Source organism: Solea senegalensis, linkage group LG2 (genome assembly GCF_019176455.1).
Source record: "Solea senegalensis isolate Sse05_10M linkage group LG2, IFAPA_SoseM_1, whole genome shotgun sequence".
NCBI lineage: Eukaryota > Metazoa > Chordata > Actinopteri > Pleuronectiformes > Soleidae > Solea > Solea senegalensis.
In genome coordinates this window covers 32,760,154-32,780,718 of record NC_058022.1, presented here as the reverse complement: position 1 = coordinate 32,780,718, position 20,565 = coordinate 32,760,154, and positions in this window count along the sequence as shown.

Genomic DNA, 20,565 nt, shown 5'->3' with positions numbered 1-20,565 from the left:
TTCATCCTTTATACACTTAGCCTCCATGATTCAAGCGAGCATTAAAACTGAAAGATTAATCAATAACAATTTGGCCTCTGTTCCCCATACTGTATATACTCTGTCTGTCACTGTTTTATGAAGCAGCAGCTTTTACTTGTGCATGCATGGGAGCGAGCACACTCTTCCACATTGCTTTAACTTGGTTAATCTGTCTCTTAGTTATTAATCTGTAGTTAAATGTATCGGTTATCTGTCGTTAACCAGCATGTCAAGCCAACTTCATCATTAACAACCTAGTATTAGGGCCACATGTAAAAAATATGAATTGAAAGAAAGACAAGAGATTAAAGTCAGACTTCTTTCTCAGAATTCTGACTTTAATCTCGGGAATTCTGACGTTTTCTTTAATCTCAGAATTCTGATTTTAATGTCAAAATTCTGATTTAATCTCAGAATTATAACTTTTTTCTCAAAATTCTAACTTTAATCTCAAAATTAATTATTGTTGTTTAATGTCAGAATTCAGACTTTTTCCTCAGAATTCAGACTTTTTCCTCAGAATTCTGACTGTAATCCCAGAATTCTGACCGCTTCATTATTTCATTGTTTTCACATGTGGCCCTAATACACTTCCGTAGGAACCCCAACCCTTTCATTATTATCATTTTTTAAGATTTTTCAATTCTTAAAGACAAGAGTGGAAAGAACAATATTCAGAATTAGTCGAGACAACTGATAACCTAGTGAGTTGTGTTTAGTGTACACAATTATGTTTCACATACAGTAACTTAACGGGCGTTTCATAAAGAACAGGAGGCGTGTGTGGCCGACGGGCCAGATGTGCGGGGTAAATTGAGATTATGAAGGGGAGTGTTAGAGAGAGTAATCCCACAGCGGCACGCCTCTTGAGCAAACCTCTCTTTGGTCTGAAGCTTTCATCGGCTCGCTCATTAAGGCTCCCCTATCTCTTCCTCCTCTCTCTGCTTCAAATTGCCTTCCCAGCCTCATACTGCGCCGGGGCCACAGGGTCAACAGATTAACTCCTTAATCCCGTTAATCCGTCCTCACATCAGTCCGGGATGATTCTCACCATAATTGTATACGCGGCCGCTTCAATTAGAAAGAAGCAAGGGGTCGGAGGAAATACGGTGGAATGAGACGTCACGGCGGATCAGCGGTGCCGACACACACGTGTTTGTGGACGGTGTGTGTGTGTGTGACACACAAGGAGGACCCAGTGATTTTAAGATTTAAAGCTGTAGTACGTGAGAAATGACGGCACCAATGAAGTCGCCAAATCAAACCGCGCACGGGCTGACAGACTCACATGGGTGAATTTTCCGATGAAGGACACTACAGTGAACTCACTTTAACAACAAAAATGACACACTGCAGCTTTAAACCAAACCAAACCTGCAAATACTATACGATTAACCAGAGTTCAGAGTTCATGAGCCCCTTTCTGCTTCTCCTATTATCGCTGTCAGCGTGATGTGTTAAAGGTTAACCGGCTCCTAATGGGTGGACATTAAGTTAATTAGATGATCTATTAGCATCCTGTCAGATTAGGCTCAGCTGCCACGAGGCACGGCCACACGGCCACTGGCTGAGAAAACCCAAGAAGGGTTTTTAAGCCTGTGGAGAACTTCTCTTCTTTTAATGGTTCCACGCTGTCTTCAAGCTGGGTGTGATGTTATAGGTAATGGCCGAGAACTAATGACACCAAAGAGAACGTGGCACACTTGACTGGGGAAGCACTTACAGGTTTGATTGCACCTGCGCTTGGTTTTTGTTTGGTTGAAACGGAGGCCAATGCAATCTGTCGGGGAGTGTGTGTTTGGTGCACAGTGTCTGATTACAAATAAACAAGTTCTGATAAGGTGTAAATTGCCAATGGGTTTCTTTTGGTAACAGAGTCCTTATGAATATACGTTTTAAACTGTAGCTTCCTCATTGCATCCCGACGAGTAGCAGGATAACCCTAACCCACTCGCCACACTGGCCACTCACAACTAACTTCCTCCTGCTAAACGACCATTTGCTCCCTATGACGATACATCAATATCCAAATTTGCTAACCATTGGAATTTGTGTTACCCGGGTTCGAGTTAGCATGTTCTTCACATGTGTGTGTGGGTTATCTCCAGGTTTCCTCCCGCAGTCCAATAACATGCAATATGGGGATTAGGTAAACTGGACACTCTAAATTAACTGTAGGTGTGAGTGTGAGAGCGACAGGGATGGAAAAGTTACCTCAAATAAGTAATTAGTTACAGTTGTAACTAACAAACAAAGAATACTTGAAAGTACATTTCATTTATTTCATTTTAAGTGCTCAAAGGATTTGGACCCCCACCTCCACCACCTCTTTAACAGAACTTAAAATTCATCTGAATATTATAATGAAATGGACAATAAATGAATATAAAATGTGCTACTACTTTTTTTTGGCAGTAACGGTGACGCCGTTATCGTGATTGAAACAGCAATTACTTTGATTATTTGTTACTGAAAAAAGTAACAGCGTTTATTTCCCTCGTGTGAAGAATAAAGCGGTAGAAAATGGATGGAAAAGCACATTCAGAGTCTGTCCGGCAACGTGTCTTCAAATGCTTCTTATTATGAAATAATCACATTTGTGGTTGGAGAAATGTTTGCCATTTAGAGAGTAATCAGGCATGACGTGCAGCCTCTGTAATTATAGGCCAGGCTAGTGTTTCTGCTGGCTATACACTGTACTCTGTGTCTAATGTCCGTCTTTATATTTGGAGGCTAGTAATTAACGTGACTTGAACATCAAATGATCGTTCCCTGTCAAAACACCAATTGCTATCCTGACATTGTAATGTAATATTATCATCTATCCATGATGGACTATGTCTTTCCGTCAAAGGGGTTCAGAAGCATGTTAAGACGTCTGCTGAATCGACACTTTGAACTGCGCCACTTCTGCTGCTGCAGTGCTTCTTTGACGTGGAGGCGATCCACTGCAGCGAGGCGGAGGCAACAGAGCTCATTGCTATTCTGTTGTGATGTACTCCAACAGATGCATACACACATCTGATTTGATTGTCATTTTTCTGATTTTTTAGCTTCGGTAACAGCGTTAGCGCGGATTGCCGGCGACGCCGCTACAAGCTCAAATAACTCATGAAAACTTTGGGCAGCGTCTCTGCTGCTGGATCGTTTGTATCCATCTCAGACTTTAGCATCATATTGTATATTTTATGATGTTATCGACTGACTTCATGATTGTATCCAGAGTGGAGCCGAGCCCAAGGGCCCCACTTGAATTAATATGCCACTTGATATGACCAAGGTCCAGGGCTCTCCTTCAGGTCTACACTGACTCGCTGTCGTCACCTTTGTGGATGAGTAATCATTACAAATTGTGTCCTGACCACTGAGGCAAAATAATCCTATGTATCATTTGACGTGAGAGGAAAACAGAACAACAACAACAAACAAAAACGTGCAGTCAGGAAATGGATCCAGGTGAAACTAAAGGTGCAGTTGTCACGCCTGTGAATGGATTAGCCCCTCAATCTCTCTGACCTTCAACGTCTCCATGTCTGCTGGTGTGAAGTCAAGCTCGGGTGACCTTTGAATTTCTACACGGGAATCTTTGCCCCCAACGACGTAACTCTTATCTTCCTCTGCGGCTGATAATGCCCTCCCCCTCCTGCCCTCCCTCCACTTATCCTGATATGGAAAAGTCAGCTTTCCTCATATCGCTAGATGCAGTAAGAAAGATTAAACATCTGGTGTGCGTGTGTCGGTGAAATCGCAAGATTGGAATAGCGTCATTTTCAGTTTTATCTTTTCTATTTAAACAAAAGTGCACTGCACTATATTGACCTCATCTTACTGTGATGAACTGAGCCAAAGGAAAGCTCAAAATGCAAACACACGGAACAACGCGGCGACAGCAAAACCTTCAAATTAATAGAAGAAACAAACCAAATAAAATGAAAACACACATTTTTGAGTGGACAAAAAAAGCCAAAACCTATCCAGGGGCACGGGAAGCGGGGGGCTGCAAATATTAAAACATGTTTAAAGTGTGGTGAATTATACCTTTCCCACTATCTAACAGTGTGCTGATGTCATCGCCGTTCAAAAAAAACAGCGTAAGGGAAAACAGTGGCACAGAAAATCACTCTGAGAAGTTGCACGTAAAAAAATACATAACTTTCCCTTTTTTTTTGGCCTGTTTTTGGACATCAACTCAACAAAGTTATTTTAAATATGTCTTATACTGTTCAAATTTCAAATTGAACACGTAAAATCTAGTGTTCATGTACAACTACAGTGTTTTTTCTCAAAAAAAAAACACTTGAGAACAGCAGCAAAGACAGTAAAGATAAAGATAATAAATAATAAACATGCATTTCCAAGAAGTACAATAATAGAAAGACTGACCAATAAGTTCAAAAAGAATGTACATTATAGACAGTTTCCAGAATATATACAGTATTGCACATAAAACATGCAGTAAATTGTAAATAACTGCCAGATATTGAAAGTTATTCTGGAAAAAAAAGGTCCACACAGACATTTTGAGGCTTGATTACTCCAACACCGTTCATTCATTCATTTTAAAGATGTGACAGTAGTGTCGTCGTCAAGGAAAGCACATGCACGTGCAGACTTCCTGCACTCTGCATTGAAGCCTGACTTTTCTGTTGCATTGTTCTTTATTATCAAGGGTAAAAAATGTGTCCGCTGATCCACTGGGAGCGGGAATCAGTCCCAGAGGACCTGAAACCATGATATATCTTTTAAACAGTACAGGTCAGTGAGTTCAGCGACTTCTCTGAAGCAGCTCCTCCCACTGTGACGAGTGCACACGTGAAAACTTCACAGCAAAGTGTCCAATTCCCCACTTAATTTCAGAGCGTGAATGCGACACATGCATTTTTTAACAGTAGACACAGTTGTCAATGATGTACATTATTGTTGCTATGTTATATTTTCTCTGAGTAAGTTTCACTTCAATATTCAGCAGGTAACTGATGGAGCATTACTACATCATTTCCCCATCTGAATTAAATCAACAGTAAAATATACATTCTGAGTGAAAAATAAAATGTATCTTCAAATGCATCCTGTGGGATTGTTTCAAACTTTGAATTCAGTTTAAATTGTTCAGCTCTGTATTATGGCGTGTTTAAGTTTTTAAGCTTATTTTTTTAAGTACTCACTAGCCATAGTACCTGGTACTTTTAGTACCTGCTCTGGCGAGGTTCCAAGCGAGGCGATACTATGCGTGACGTCGCCAGACACAAGCGGGCACAAGAATCAAGCCGAACAATGCCGAATTGTAGATCCGTTAAAAAGACTTAAAAATCCTGAAAGCGTGTGTTAATCTCCAACATTTAGCGAAGAAAATGTCTAAAATCTCAATATTTGACGGTGGAGTCTGGCGTATTTAGCGACAGCACTGCTGCTGTACTACAGTCCAATGATTGTACTGAACAAATCTTTTTAATCAACTGATTCTAATGATTCAGTTACTCTGAAAACAACTGTCTTACAAGTCACTAGTCACTCGTTTGCGTCGCGGCAGTTTCATGCAGCCGCGCAGCGATGACTCCGCCCACGTTGAGTAGATACTATTTTGTAGTGGAAAACCAACCCTTTTTGCATACGTCCCGATCCCTGTGTTATTTTGTGACTCCAGTATGAGGCACATGTGTATTTATGTCCATTAGTATTTAAGTTGCATGATTTTATGACACTATCAAATTTTATCGGGGATTAAATTGCGATTATTTGCCTTTTCCCCGCCGTGAGGTGCTTCATCTGACCCCGTTACTTTAAGTCTTTCTTATGCAGAGTGAATTTGCTACAATCAACATAGTGTCCCAGTTGCAGGAGCTTCTTCTAGCGATAAATCAGCCTCAAGCTACGACTCAAATTACTTCTTAACACCCCTTGATAAATTTGTCAGTATGTGACAAAGTACAGTAACAACCTGATCGCTTTAATTAACTGCAATACAAAAAATTATAACAGGACATGAATCGTAATGACAATTTTAACACGGCCTATATATATTAAGACGGTGGAGAAGAAGCTCCCGTCTTATACTGCTCCACTTTTATGACCGCTGCATTTCAAATGAGATCATCCCCTGGACGACATTTGCTGTAAAAAAAACGACACCCACGAACATGCAGCGACAGTGCCATCGCTTACATAATGTATACTACACACACGCCTCCTAAAAATAGCCGCCGCATGACCTGCAGCGACATACTGACCACTCAGGATTGACGTTATTCCTCTGGCTTTGCAAACAAACAGCATTAACACGCAGGGTTATGACAACGACGACGACAACAACAGCAGCGACTTGACAAAGTGGGGCAACAACAATGTCCCGCTGCCAGAGACTCATTTGGAGCTCAATCAAAGATTTAGAAGCAAAATCTTAATGGATCCTGTTTAAGGACCAATCCATCAACACGCACAAGCCAAGTGTTAATGCAGCACACGTGACGGATGAAAAATGACACCAATAATGGTTCGGCGGAGTCATGATGGAAAGCACTTATGAGATGGAACCGGTACAGCTGGAGCAGCAGTCTGCTGCCGAGACCCGATCCAGTATCCTGTACAGGCTCGGAGCCGGCTCCTCCTCTGTTTGCATTATGGGTAATAATCAAGTGGACAAGAGAAGGCCTGACCCTGACTGAGTAAGACAGCAGAGGACAGAGGTTAGACTCAGCGCAGAGCACAGGAGGAAACTAATTATAGCAGCAGTGGCAGCAAGGCCACGAAGATCACCGGGTCCTTTCACGTTTCACTTGGACTGCAGATATTAATTCACAAATAGGCAAAAGTGTGCCCTTTAAATGCAACCTGCACTTGGCTTTAAAACGTCTAATTCTGTCTTTTTGACACATTTCACAGGACCCTGACTTTTTCTAGGGTTTCTAGAGTTTTTCTTTTTCGACTCTTTCTGATAACATCCACCTTGATGACCAGAGCGGTCAATTTGACCATATGCATCACAGACTCCACCCTTTGAAGACTCACGTTACTGCAACTATTACTAGTTGTTTTATTTATGTTAGTAGAAATAAAAAAAGTAGGAGTAGGTAGTAACTGGTCTGTGAGTGATTCAAAGGTCAATGGTCCCTGTATAATCTCATAGAAAATCTATGCTACAAGCATGAGTAAACTATGATAATGACCACAATTAAAGCCCTAATTAAAGCAACATTGAATCATATCAAAATAAAACAAAGAACATGTGCAACAAATGTCACAAAGCAGGGTGTGGAAGTTACAAGTGCCACAAAACAACCCAATTACCCCGTCATTTAGTTGTTTTTTGTACCGACAGTCAAGCAGACTGCTACGTGCTGGTATAGACAACCTTCATAAATGTTTAGGTTTAAGAAACAACTTCTTCTGAGTAGAGCTGAGACAATTAATCGATTGGTTTAAAGCTTTTTTTTCCAGGATTAAAACAAGATTTGTTGTTGATTGTTTTAGCTTCTTAAATTATTATTATTATCACTATCGAATCATTAAAACTCAATCATTTTGGTTTGTGGACAAAACAAGTCCTCATTTCAAGGTTTGACAAACACTGACCAACACGAAATTAATCGTCAGATTGATCCATTATGAAAATAATCGAGAGTCGCGGCTCTACTTCTGAGTTATAAATGACAAAAACTAACTACATTAATGTATTTCAAAGCGGTTTCAACAGTATTTGGTTGGTAGTTTGAGTGATAAACCTGCCTTACAGTCACACGGCTGCATGTGCTGTATATTCAGTGCATTTTTAATCACACATCCTTGACTTACAGCCACCGGGAGTTCATTGTCATTGTGAGTTGTGCAAAACCTGCTCTTCCTCCTAAGGCGCAGGCAATTATACCGTTTTAACCTGCGTGTAAAGCACTTATCGCAGTGTCCACTCATGTCACACTAATGCATCATGGATGTGTCGGAATATTCTCGTCTTCTTCTTCTTCTTCTCCTCCTCCTCCTCGTTGTTGTGACAGTTGGTATTGTGTGTGACACGCCGCCATTAACTGTCACTCTTCTTACAAAATATAGAAGCTCAGACGCGTGGAACGGGAATGAATGAGACGTCTTCCTCCCCGGGACAAGTCAATGGACAGAATGATTTCCGAGCTTTATTTTGACGGGGGGGAAACGGCTCCGCTGTGTTGTTTGTTGTTGCGCTTCAAACGCATAGAGAGAGCGAGTGTGCCGACGCCTCGCGGGCAAATTATCAGTCTGTCACTTTCTGTCTGCTTTTACAATATATTATTCTAATCTGATGACTACATTAAAAGCAGTGATCAAACCTTGTTTTCTTCCAGCTCCTTTCATGTCTTTGAAAACACAAACGCACCACTGTCACATTTATTACTTTTCCCACCACTTGATTTCTGATGTTATTTTTGCGTTTTCCTCAAACATCTCATCCGTCCCTCTTTCTCTTTAGTTGAGCTGTGACAGATGTGTGGACGCCCTTGAAGCTTCACTGATGATTGCGTCAACACGCTAATCAGAATCCCTGATTTGTATTGCCTTTCTCTCCTCAGTCATTAGTGAGCGTTCACATCTGGGGGAGGCTTTGTGTCTCTCCAAAGTGCTTACCGTGTTCGCTTCATCACATTGTCTTGTTTTATTTATTTAGGAGTCAGCAAATGTGTGAAATGAAAAGAAATGAAATGGATTTAATCTCCTAACTTTGCAACCTGCAGTACTGGTCAAGTCAATGTAAAGAAGCAAGTGGATGCATATATTCAGTGGCTGAATATAATATCATTAAGGTTGAATTAAGCACCCGGAAGAACCAGGTAATATTTCATGCATGGAGAGCATTAATTAATAAGACAAGGCTGTGGTTACAGCTTATAATAAAAATAAAAAAAAAAGGGTGAAATAACTGCAGGGCTCTGATTTGAAGGCAAATTAAATTTCCCTGGATCATGCGTCGCTACAGGATGTAACTTTTAAGGAGGAAGAATTATGACTTCATTCTATTTGTATAATAAGAGTATCGGTTTATTAAATACACTGTACTGTAGGTCAGTACAATATATTTGCATTGGAACAGAATTAGCTCGTTTTGCCAGACTTGCCTTATTTAAAGGACTACTTCACAGATTAGCATTTAGCTTTGTATTAACACTGTAGCTGTTAGCAACGTTGGCCAACACGGTTTACTTTCTGGGAATGAGGTCCCGTTCCGTCCCGTCCCGTCCCCCTACGAGTGAGTCTAAAAATTGCAGAATTAGCGTTGCAGTTTTGTAGGGGGACGGGACATCATTCCCAGAATGTAAACAGTGTCTGCCATCTTTGCTAACAGCTACGCTAACAGGACCAAGTGTCACTGGTGGGCACATAACAAAAAAAACGAATGAAGATATTTCTCGACTCAGGGGTAACTGAGGTTGGGAAGCACAATTTTTCAAAAATACTACCGCTATTCTAGTAATACAAAGCTAAATGCAAATCAGTGAAGTATTCCTTTAATATATACTGCTATGGTGAAATTAAAGCTAAGGTCTGTAAGCGTGGAAAAGCTTCCTGTTAGCCCCAATTTAATAATTCTTTTTTTTTGGGGGGGGGAGATATATTTGTTGCTCAAGCTATTCCCCCAAAAATAACTGGACAAAAACAAAACAAACTTCAGAAATAAATGACTCCAACATGAAAATCTGAGGCCCATGAGAGGAAACTAGCCTTGATGCTAATGGCTAAATCTTCCTTTTAAGCGTGTCCCATATAAATATGACCTTGTCATACGACTGCTAACCAAACTTAAAAGTGGATGTTGTTTAAAAAGGTACAATCACAAACGTATGCAATCATTTTTTGAATGAACAGGCTATGAATACTTGAATGATTTGGATTCACCCGTGCAGCATTTTTCCATGCTATTAAATCCCATGCTGCACTCTGAGCGCTGATTTACAGCAGCTATCAAGCCGCCCTCCCCCCAAGTTGGAGAAACTTTCACCCATGGCTGATGTAAAATGATATTACTCTGGTTGGCTCGGGCCGCACTGAGCCTCTGTGGACTCGGATGCAATGTTGCTTTTCAGTCTCCCCGGTTTCCCCCATGCACCTGGGGTTTGCCCTCCCAAAACAGGACAGGGATTAAATAGTGTTCCGAAGAAACTGCCCCCTTTGTGACCCGCTTCCTCCGCCATCGATCTCACTCGCGGTCCCCAGGCACTGGCCCGTGGATGTGCCTGATTGAGTCTCTCCTGTTCCAAACAGATCTGCTGGCACAGGCTATGGCGAGAGGCAGGGCGTTATATAAAGATGCAGTGCATAATGCTTAGGGATTAATACTTTTTTTGTCTTGTTTTGCCACACCTAGCTTTGTATTACTAGAATAGGGGCTGTTTTTTAAAAAAAAATTGTGCTTCCCAACCTCAGTTTCCCTGAGAACAACAGTTCTAACAACACTAGAACAATGCTATATTATAAAAATGACAAAACATGACGCAAAAAAAGTTATTTAATTACCATAGCGGTCAATTTGACCGTATGCATCATAGTATATAGTAGTGTATATAGTATATAGTGTACTATACTGACCCCAAGTGAAAGCTGATATGAACATCTGATTATCATCCTACCTCTGCATGGATGGTTACACGTTTTTTAAACACTTCCTTTACAATAATTTATATAGTTATACAGTTAACAACCCGGTCACTCCCCTATGACCGGGTTGACTACCACCGTTTCGTGTACACACGCACGTGTGCTGTGCGTTCCAGTAAAACACTTGTTATGCAAAGCACTTATTAAAGCGTCAGCGGGGGAGGATCGATAAACCATTCTTTACGGCGGCAGCTTAAGAAAACCCGGTCGCGCGGAGACAACGCGCGCTATTTGGCCGTGATGTACGGGCGTCGCCGGGGTCAAAATGAATTCACCGATGCGAATGTGAGAAACGGCGGCGGGAAACTATTATGAATCAGCTCGCCCTGCTGTCGGTCACCATAAATACTCAGAAAACATCATTAGAGGCGAAGAAGAGAAACATCAGTTATAATGACTATTGGCAATAGAGATCTATGGGATTGAGGTGGCACAAGTGAAAAAAAGCTCATGGGAGTCTAATGACTGCCAGCAAGCAGTATTTGTGAAGGATGATTGTTATGAATGTGTATGTTAGTGTGAAGCGTGTGATGGGAGGGGAGAGGATCCCACTTATACGCAATGTAAACGGGTTATGTAACACACACACCATGTCCTCTGCTGTCTGACTCAGTCAGGATCACGTCTTCTCTTGATTATCATCCATAATGCAAACATAGGAGGACCCGTGGTAATAGAAGGGCACTGAGTGATTGAGTAAAACATGCATCTGCAGTGTTGTGGCGTGATGAATCCATCGTCACCGTTGCTCTTAAATGATTTGAATCAGATCACGTCTGCAACAGTCAAACGAGCATGTGCCGTTTTAACCACAGTATGTGTGTGTGTGTGTGTGTGTGTGTGTGTGTGTGTGTGTACCTGGCAAACAGACACATGAGCGATCAGGAGGCATGACAGCAGAAGAAAAATCAGCTGAACTTTTCATGGTCTGCAGCTGCCAGAAACATTTATGTCTGTTACATTGTGGAGGAAATGAAAGAAACACACACACACACACACACACACACACACACACACACACACAGGACAGAGAACCAACTGGTGTGTTTGTTTACAGCACAGCCGAGGGATGTGTTGTCGCCCCCCTCCCCGACACATTTTTGATGAACGACGACTGTTAACACAACCTAGGTGACAGATACATTGCGTTTCCCATGGCTTACGTTCACATTAGCGGCAACAGCGCGACTCTGATGAGGTGTGAAGAAACAGACAAAGAAACAGGAACCTGTGAGGCTGATAATGAGATAAGAAGTTGCGCTAGATTTCGCGCGTACGTCGTGTTTGTGTTAAGGCGTCTCGTGTTCCAGTGCAGGAATGGCAGACTCATTCACCGCACCGAGAGAAAATGCAAGTTCATTGAGTGTTTCTCCAATCGTCCTTATCTGTTCCCATTAAATCATCGTCTAGTTGTCTTTTTTTCTGTGGTCTGGGAGCTCGTGTGTGAGAGGTTACGAACGCGTGTTTCTACATACGCATAACAATGTGTAAAAGTGACGTGAAAACAAACTGCAGTGATGTGCATGAAGAATGATACGTATGTTGCTAATAACACCAGAAATGTGGGAAATTAGAAAGCACATGGAGGAGGAACGCCCGAAAATCTAAGTGCTACCACCAAGGGAACTAACCACTAAATAATCCCAGCTTCTGGCAGCAGGTGTCAGTGGTAAGTATAAAGTATACGTCCGAATATTTATGTGCATGTGCAGTTTTCAAATGTTGTCAATAAAGAGTAGACTTTTTTTTTAAATGAAGTCCCTGCATGTTTCTCTGTCTCTTCAGGTCAGGTTTTCTCTCATTGGCTGGTTTAATTGTTCCTTAGTGTAGGGCAGTGGTTCCCAAACTTTTTCTGTTGGGCTCCCCTTTGGAGGAAGATATTTCCCGGGGGCCCCGCGACATTTTTGATACAAATAACCCTCAATATTGCTTTGTGAGAAAGCAGTTTTCAAATAAAAATATGACACGTGCAATTATAATAGCGTCATTTTTTAAACAATAAATAAATTTGGATAACAAGGATATCAATCATTTGTTTTAACAATACAAATGCTGTCCCCTGCCAATGTTTTGAGACACAACACACACAGAGAGGTCTTTGGTGGCATTTTCTGGTCTTGAGTTTTGGTCGTCGTGAATCATTGTTCCATTCGGCTGACGTTGGCTTATTGTAAGTTGCACAGTTTTCTTTTTGCCCCTCAGAAACTTCTCTATTATGCAAACCTTGTCACCAGTGTAGGCTTTGTTGTGGTACGTCACTTAAATGAGTCCAAAATGAGTCGGAGAGTCTCCACGCCCCCCAGTTTGAAAAAGGCCGGTGTCAGGTATATTTTAAGGATCAGTGTGTTGGAATGAATGGAATCACGGCTGCACCAGACTCCTGTGACGTCGCTTCATATGCAACACACACAAGCACATTGAAACATTGTATTCAGTTTCTCTTGATATATCCTCCTTTAATCTTGCAGAATTGACCTTTAAATCTAAAGTATAAAAAAATGATTTTATATAATAGTGTTTCAGACAAAAAAAAAAATTATAATTGGTGGGTTTTAGGACCATGGTGTGAGATGATGGTGAAGAACAACAGCTGGGAATGATAATTTACACTTAAATTACACGTTCAGAAATTCAAAAGGGCACTTGGGTTGATAAAAGCCTGTAAAAAACTGTAAATGCTTTTAACTTCACAGCAGGAGAGCGTCTGTGAGAAAAATGTCAATAGTCTTGATGAAACAAAACTTTGCCAAGCTAACTTTAGAGTCTTTACAGTCGCACAGGAACTCATGCTATAGTTCTGTGCATTAGTGCAGGCTTATACACAGGGTGAAAATTGAAATTACAGACTTTTCAAATGCCACTTTATTTCAACATAAAACTTAACTTTTCGGTCCAGTGCAAACATTAGAATATCTACTTCCCAGTGTCGCTGGCCAAAAACTGTTTTATTGGTTCCGCTGTCCTAATCTGCGTGATATTACTACAAGAGGCATTCGGTAAATTATCTTTTTTTAAATAACTGTTCCCAATTATTTTGAGATTTTCACTTACAAAAAAAGAATCACACAATCCTACCTCCTAAGTGTTAACATTTCCAAGACCTTTGAAAGAGGGAAGACATTTTAATACTAATTAAGGCCTTGTTTTTAAGGATCTGCGGGAACCCTGATACAGCACTAGAGGAAAAACAACAAGCAGCATCATAGCCTTTCAGACAGGGGCCTTAAAGTCAAATCAACCTGGGGGCCACTGAGTATCTAGTCTGGTCAGTAGGGGGCAGTCAAGTGGGGAAAAATAGTCCCGCCGTGCGGGCGATATGAGATGAGATGACAATTTAAAATACATTGTTCACCATTTTCATGACGCAAGATGAATCTATGAATATGAAAGATGGTGGGCCACAGCTCATTTTCTTACTCGTGTCAATAGTTGATTGCAAACACCTTCACTTCTCTCTCCATATAAGAAAAAATATGCTTTTCTAAGTCAGGGTCATCCCGTCCAAGATCCAACATGAGCACATCAACAAAACACTTCCTGTTGCCCATTTGCAGGACACTCAATTCCATTAGCTTTTCCTCACCCCTTCACTATTATTGGCTGGAGAATTGTATTTATGTATCTATTTGCCCGCGTGCGGTCCCAGAGGTTGATGAAAGCGCGTGTTTTCTGCCATTTTTTCGTCAGAGTAATTATATGGAAATGGTATTCACAGGCCACTGTGTCGCTCCGGAGTAGTCGGTATTGAATTGACAGCAGTGAAGTGACTGGCAGCAGTGGGAATAGATTGTCCTGAATGATTTGCTTTCGCCCTGCATGCCTGGCGTGTCACCAGCCGAGCTCGGTGTTATCTGTGTGTGGTTAGCCTTCTGTACCAGCCACGCGGAGAATGTGTTTTCCACGCGCGAGCCTTGACAGGAATCAGTCAATCTGAATAGGGAGATGTCATTTTCTGATCTGGTTTGCTTTATAGCGTCGCACTTTCATCGAGCTGTGGATGGAAGAGGCCTCGCACTGGGCTATTTCTTTTCCCCAGTTCATAAAATGAAAACTGTAATAATGGCAACTATCACTCAAGGCAAAGCACAGTCTTTGCATATTAGTTGTGACTGCAAGCGTACAAGTCGCAAACGTTTAGTCCACCGGCAATTTAGAATCTCCAATTAACCTAAAAATGAAGGGGGCGACTTGTGAATATGTACAAGGACATTTTAAAATGAGTTCACAAAATGTGACGTGTTGGACACAACTGGGCACCATTTCTGTTCACAGGAGCTGAATTTAGAACATCAACAACGTTACAAACCACAGCTTTAACACCAACCTGCATGTGATTTGACGGTGGGAGGGAGCAGGAGAAAACAAACTCAAGCAAAGGTTGAAATGACCCAGCAGAGCTCAATAATGACACTTAAGCAAACACATTCACTTTAGCAACGCTTTATAGATTTCATTCCAAACAGTCTCAGTGAGCGTCACTCACATTAGGACTTTGGGTCAAGGTAAAGGCTTAAAGGCTGAGAGCGACAGTGGAACTGCAGGTCAGTGAACAACGTTAAAACCCATTTACATTACTGGCATCGCGAGCGGTGGCTCAAACATCCTATTATGTGTGCAAAGGTGTGAATTCCTCCTAAAAATGCCTGTTAACCAAGCTGCAGGCTGGTGGTAAAGTGCTTCTGACTGCACAGGTGGGCGTGCTGGTTAATAGCAGACAGGTGCAAACCAGCCATCAGCCCATGCAGTTTGAATAAAATGACGACTCGACAAGGGCTCCAGACCCTCGATTTCCCCCCCCCATTTTCCCATCAGAAGACTTTATTTATGGACCGCTATCGGGACGTGACGAGGGTTTAATCATGAATGCAAGAAATTACAGGCTTTCTGTTAGAAAAAAAAAACGAACAAATATCGCCGCTCTCGGTTCCAAAGCCATGCAGTTTCATATGTCGTAAGTAAGCCACTTATCTTGGAGGACACTCGCTTCTTCTGTCTGACATGTCTCAGGGAATAAGAAAATAGGAGAGAATGGCATGATAATTAAAATCAAAAAAGGGTTTATTCCTCCTCGGGGAGAGCGGCGAGCCAGAATAAAACAGAAGCTACAAAATTGAACAGATTACATTTGGTCCCTCTACTATTTTTGTGAATGACAAATCGAATTTGGTACAAGTAGCATCGTGGAGCGTCCGAGTGCCGTAACGCTCAAGATCTGACGGAACAGAAACGAGGAAAGACGCGGTCGTCCTGTTGCCTGTGCAGCGTGCACATATTCCCGCGTTCCGCAACCAAGAATGTGGAGCCGGCCGTTACGCGACCTCCATTAAATTAGGCATTTCAAGTGAACCTGAGCTAAGTGGTGATGATACGCTCGCCTATCCAATAAAATCCCGGCGTTAGCCGCGCTGTAATTGCGGCGGCCGGGCCTGAATACTTTTTTTTGTTGATACAAACGGTCGGGCCATTAGGTTTACAGTAATAACATCATATTGACGCGCTGCAGCAGCAGCAGCAGCAGCAGCAGCAGCTTCATGTCTGTGGTCTTTCCCATGCAACTCTGCTACCGTTTGAGGCTGAAGTTTATTAAACAGACACTGAAACTTTCCATAACCTGGTAACTACATGGCCGTGTGGTATCCGTGTGAAACACTGGTGAAGCGACGCAGTCGGGCCATCGTCAGTTAATCACTGTAATCGTCCTTCTAATGGTTTCCTCATGGCAGTGTCAGTGCAACCAGTAAACATTAGCATTTACATGATACTCTGGAATGGAGTGAATTTCATTTTCTCATGACGTGGCCGTAACATCCAAAGTGAAATAGTCATCGTGGATTCATCTGCAATCTCCGTTATTATCGCTAATACATGTCCCTTGCTTTTTTTATTTTATTTTTTTATTTAATTGGATTTTTTCCCCCCCCTCACCCCTGTGGTAAGAGATGGGAGTCAATCTCAGAGATTTTATGGCAAACGCGAAGCTCTGCAACAAGCATAAAATGTTTCTGATTGCCTTCAAAAGCCCGGCCCGCTGCTGAGATGATTTTTTTTTACCTCCTCATGTGTGACATTGGTGTCTTTCTGAAGGGCACCAATGTAATCTTTCCTCTTACATCACTGAGCTTTTCTATAACCTTCAACATGAAAATGGCTTTTTTGTTCCCGGCACTGGGGGAAAAAAAACAAAAAAAACCCCGCTGATTTATTTCCCCATCAGATAAAAAAATGATAATGGAATAGAAAAGAGCAGTGATGACATGGAAATATGTATAAAGTGGTGAAGGAAGCCTCTTATGGGCCTTATGAAGCGTGCATTATATGTACACTGTATGTGAAGGTGCATGTTTGGATGCTGATCGAAGGTAAAAGGTGTCTTTGTGAGATTGAATATACATGTTCAGTGTGGGGCTTATTTCATATCTTAATTCAAGAGCATTTTATATTGATTTGAGAGCATTATTTACTATTTTGCGATATTGTCTCTCAAAACTCAAACTCAAGCTCAAGCTCTTATTCTTCTGCTAACTTCTGCTCTCGGATTTTTTTTTGCATCAACGCTGTCAACAAATAGCCGGCACTCTTTCAACCAGGTTGAACCCACTACCGCCTTCCAGGGCTGTATTAAATGTGGTTCCATTTTTTTTTTTGACGACTTTTAGAATCAAATATCAGTTAATCAATACACGAGCGCCCCCTGCTTTTCATTGCAAAAGCTACATAAAGTATAACAACAGCAGCACAGCGCTCCTCGTTGGTGTGTTAGAGGAGAAAACGACGTCACCTTCATCATGACTCACTAGTATGAAACTAGCGGATCTAGAACTAGAGGCCGCTAGTTTGTAGCGAGCAGCAATATAACCGAGTGCGAGCCAACGTTTGTGCACGAGCACAGCAAATTTGAGTGCGAGAGCAGAGTTTGGAGAGACAATATCACAAAATGTGCACGTGAAATCAATAAATAATGCTCTGAAATCCATAGAATATGCTCTTGAATTAAGACAGGACATAAGCCCCATGTCAGTGTTAATTTGCATTAGCTTCAAAATCAACAACCAATTTTTGTTTTACTTTAAAATGACGACACATTTAAACATACGCACTTATATAGGTAGTATATTTGATTTCTGCCAATAAACTCACACGCTGCACCTTGAAGACAAGCTAAAACATTAAGGACATCTATTTTACAGCTATTGTACAGAGTTGGCTCGAAAAAAAAAAAAAACCCAAAAAAACACAATGTTTATTACTTTCATTAAATCGAGGCACAAAGAGAAGGAGTTAGGGAGGCTGTGAAAACTCAATAACCCTCCAGTGACAACAACATAATTTGCCCCTCCCCTCGAGCAGTGGTCGTCCAATCACAAATAACCAAGTTTTAAAATTGTCCGCACACTAAAGCGGCGTGATCGAGGCTATAGTGAGACAGGGCGGTCAGTCTCATCTCCTGCCGCTTGTTTCTTAGGGAAATTTAAAAGACACTAGCCGACAAAAGACGCTGAGGGCAGCTTGAGGATCGATGGCGTCATTCTGTGGCGGCTTGTGGGTAGAAATGAGTCTCTGCCTCTCTGCCTCTCTGCCTCTCCACTCCTGCTGGGACCAGGCAAATGACTGCGGTTCCCAGACGCTCGTATTTTACCTTCTTATTAGCGGTAAAGGAGGACGAGGTAATTACTGTGTTGGAGTGGCAGCTCGGCGGCTGAGGTAAAGGGAGGCAGCTGCAAATGATGAGATGTGTATTGTACAGAAGCCGGAGCCGCAGCCTGGATGACAGGCTGACAGGGAATTCTCTTAACTGCTGAACTTTACACTGGTGTGCATGAACACGTAAATCCGGGGTTAAATCATACAAACGCACCTTGAAATGTAAACACACAAGAAGTTCAGCTCAACCAATTATTTATACGCCGGTAGCGTGGTCACAAAATAAGTCCCTATGCATTATAGAACAAAGAAAGCATGCCAGTTTATGATATAACTGCTGTTACTTTCACCTGTTGCTTCTTGTTGTATTTTTTTTATGATGCAAAACAGGATGTGGGAAAACTCATCTGTGGTTGGTCTAATCAGCTGTGTTTCTGCCTCCTGTCCCGCAACCTGGATCCATACCTGGACATCCCCCATCACAGCATCCCAATCAGCAATGGTAAAACCCTTAAGGGCCGAATCGACCCGTCATCCACAGCAGCTGAAAGCTCAGCACAGGAGACATGTGCACACCAGCAGAAACAATTGTTGGGGCTCAAATTGTTTATTAGTTGGAGGCCAAACTAACGCCAAAGTCGGACGACACAATGTCACAGGTCAGGAAGACGCGGAAGATCGGAGCAAGGGCCTTTCTACATGGAGTTTGTCCAAAAACATGCTGGTTGTCTGTCTCTATACGTGTCCCTGTGATGGACTGGCAATGTGTCCAGGGTGTGACCCCGCCTTTTGCCCTATGTCAGCTGAGATTGGCACAGTGCCCCCCCCCCCGTGACCCTCATGTAGTGTCACATCACTAAATGCAGAGCAGAGTAACTCTTATGGGGGGGGGGGACATGTCGTAAAAGGCAGGGGAAAAACATGCCAGACTTTTGGCTCTTTCACTATGATGAAATGTGCCACTGTCCTTGGTGCTGAAAATGGACTTCTCATCAAATGTGTGGTCTGACGTGGCAGCCATATTGATATGTTTAAGCAGCGGAAGCACAGATGTTGCTCAGTATGTTACCAGAATCTCAGGAAGCTCATTAATTAGATGATTTAAATGTGTGACTTTCCTACTTTGACTTGTCAAAATGGCTGCTGTGCAAAGGCTCCATTATCTTTGAAAAAGGTAAAACTCTTGTGCATACTAAGCTTTGTCCACTGTTTATTAGAAAGACTTTTGGTCTTTATAGCAGGACATTTCAAAGAAAACATGACAATTGAAGTGTAACCTGTGTCACTTTACTGTCAAATTAATCACTAGTCTTTCGTTTTCAACATGTTAATTTAAATGCACGTTATTATGTTGTTTTGTGATCACATATCGTGATGTTTAATATTTTTTTTGGCCACAGAAAGAGGCAACTAAAGATGTATCTTACATGGTAACTTCCAGACTTGGTTGATATGATTTAGGTGCCAAATCTCATGGGTTTTAGCCAAATTAAAAATGTGTTTTCTTAATCTCGCGCTGTTCTATTTTTGATTCCACATGTGGCCAAAGTGACCACAGAGAAACACTCTGCTCAGTCTCTCTCATATTAAACATCTATTATTATAGTAATATATAAAAAGTGCTCATTACAGTTGTGATAAAGCCTGCAGTCGTGCGCTCATCTGCAGCTGCTGATCCTCGCTGGGGGTCTTTCGAAGAAATGTCAAAATTTAATTAAAATAACTGCCATTAAATGAAAACTGATTCATATATTCTGCAGGCCACCGAGCACGAGATGTAGGTCACATGCAAGTGATCAAAGTTTGCATCTGGTTCACAAGGCTACAGGATGGGTCGTTGAGATTCTGATCTGACCTTTAGCTTTCTATAGACGGCATCGCCACTATAGACGCATTAAAGATGCAGCCTTTCATGAGGCAAAAGCACAGTGGTCTTCAAAAAGAACACAAAAAAAAAGATCCTTAACCCCTTTGTCCTTCGCCCACCCACACACATCATGCACGCAGAGCTAACTACGATATAATGACTGCCTGGGGCGCGATCCTCACATCCCAGAAATCAGCTGTATTGTCCTTCAAATGTGGAACATGTTCACATCGAACATGATGGAAGGAAAAAACACAGGGTTACGACCTCGCAGACACGAGCTCCTCGAAATGTTATCTCAACACGATGCACACATAAATTACGCTCAGCGTTTGCATCCACATGGAAACGCCATGTAAGGAAAACCTCTACCGCAACTATTCAACTATATTTTAATAGTTTTACTGATGCAATCTCAC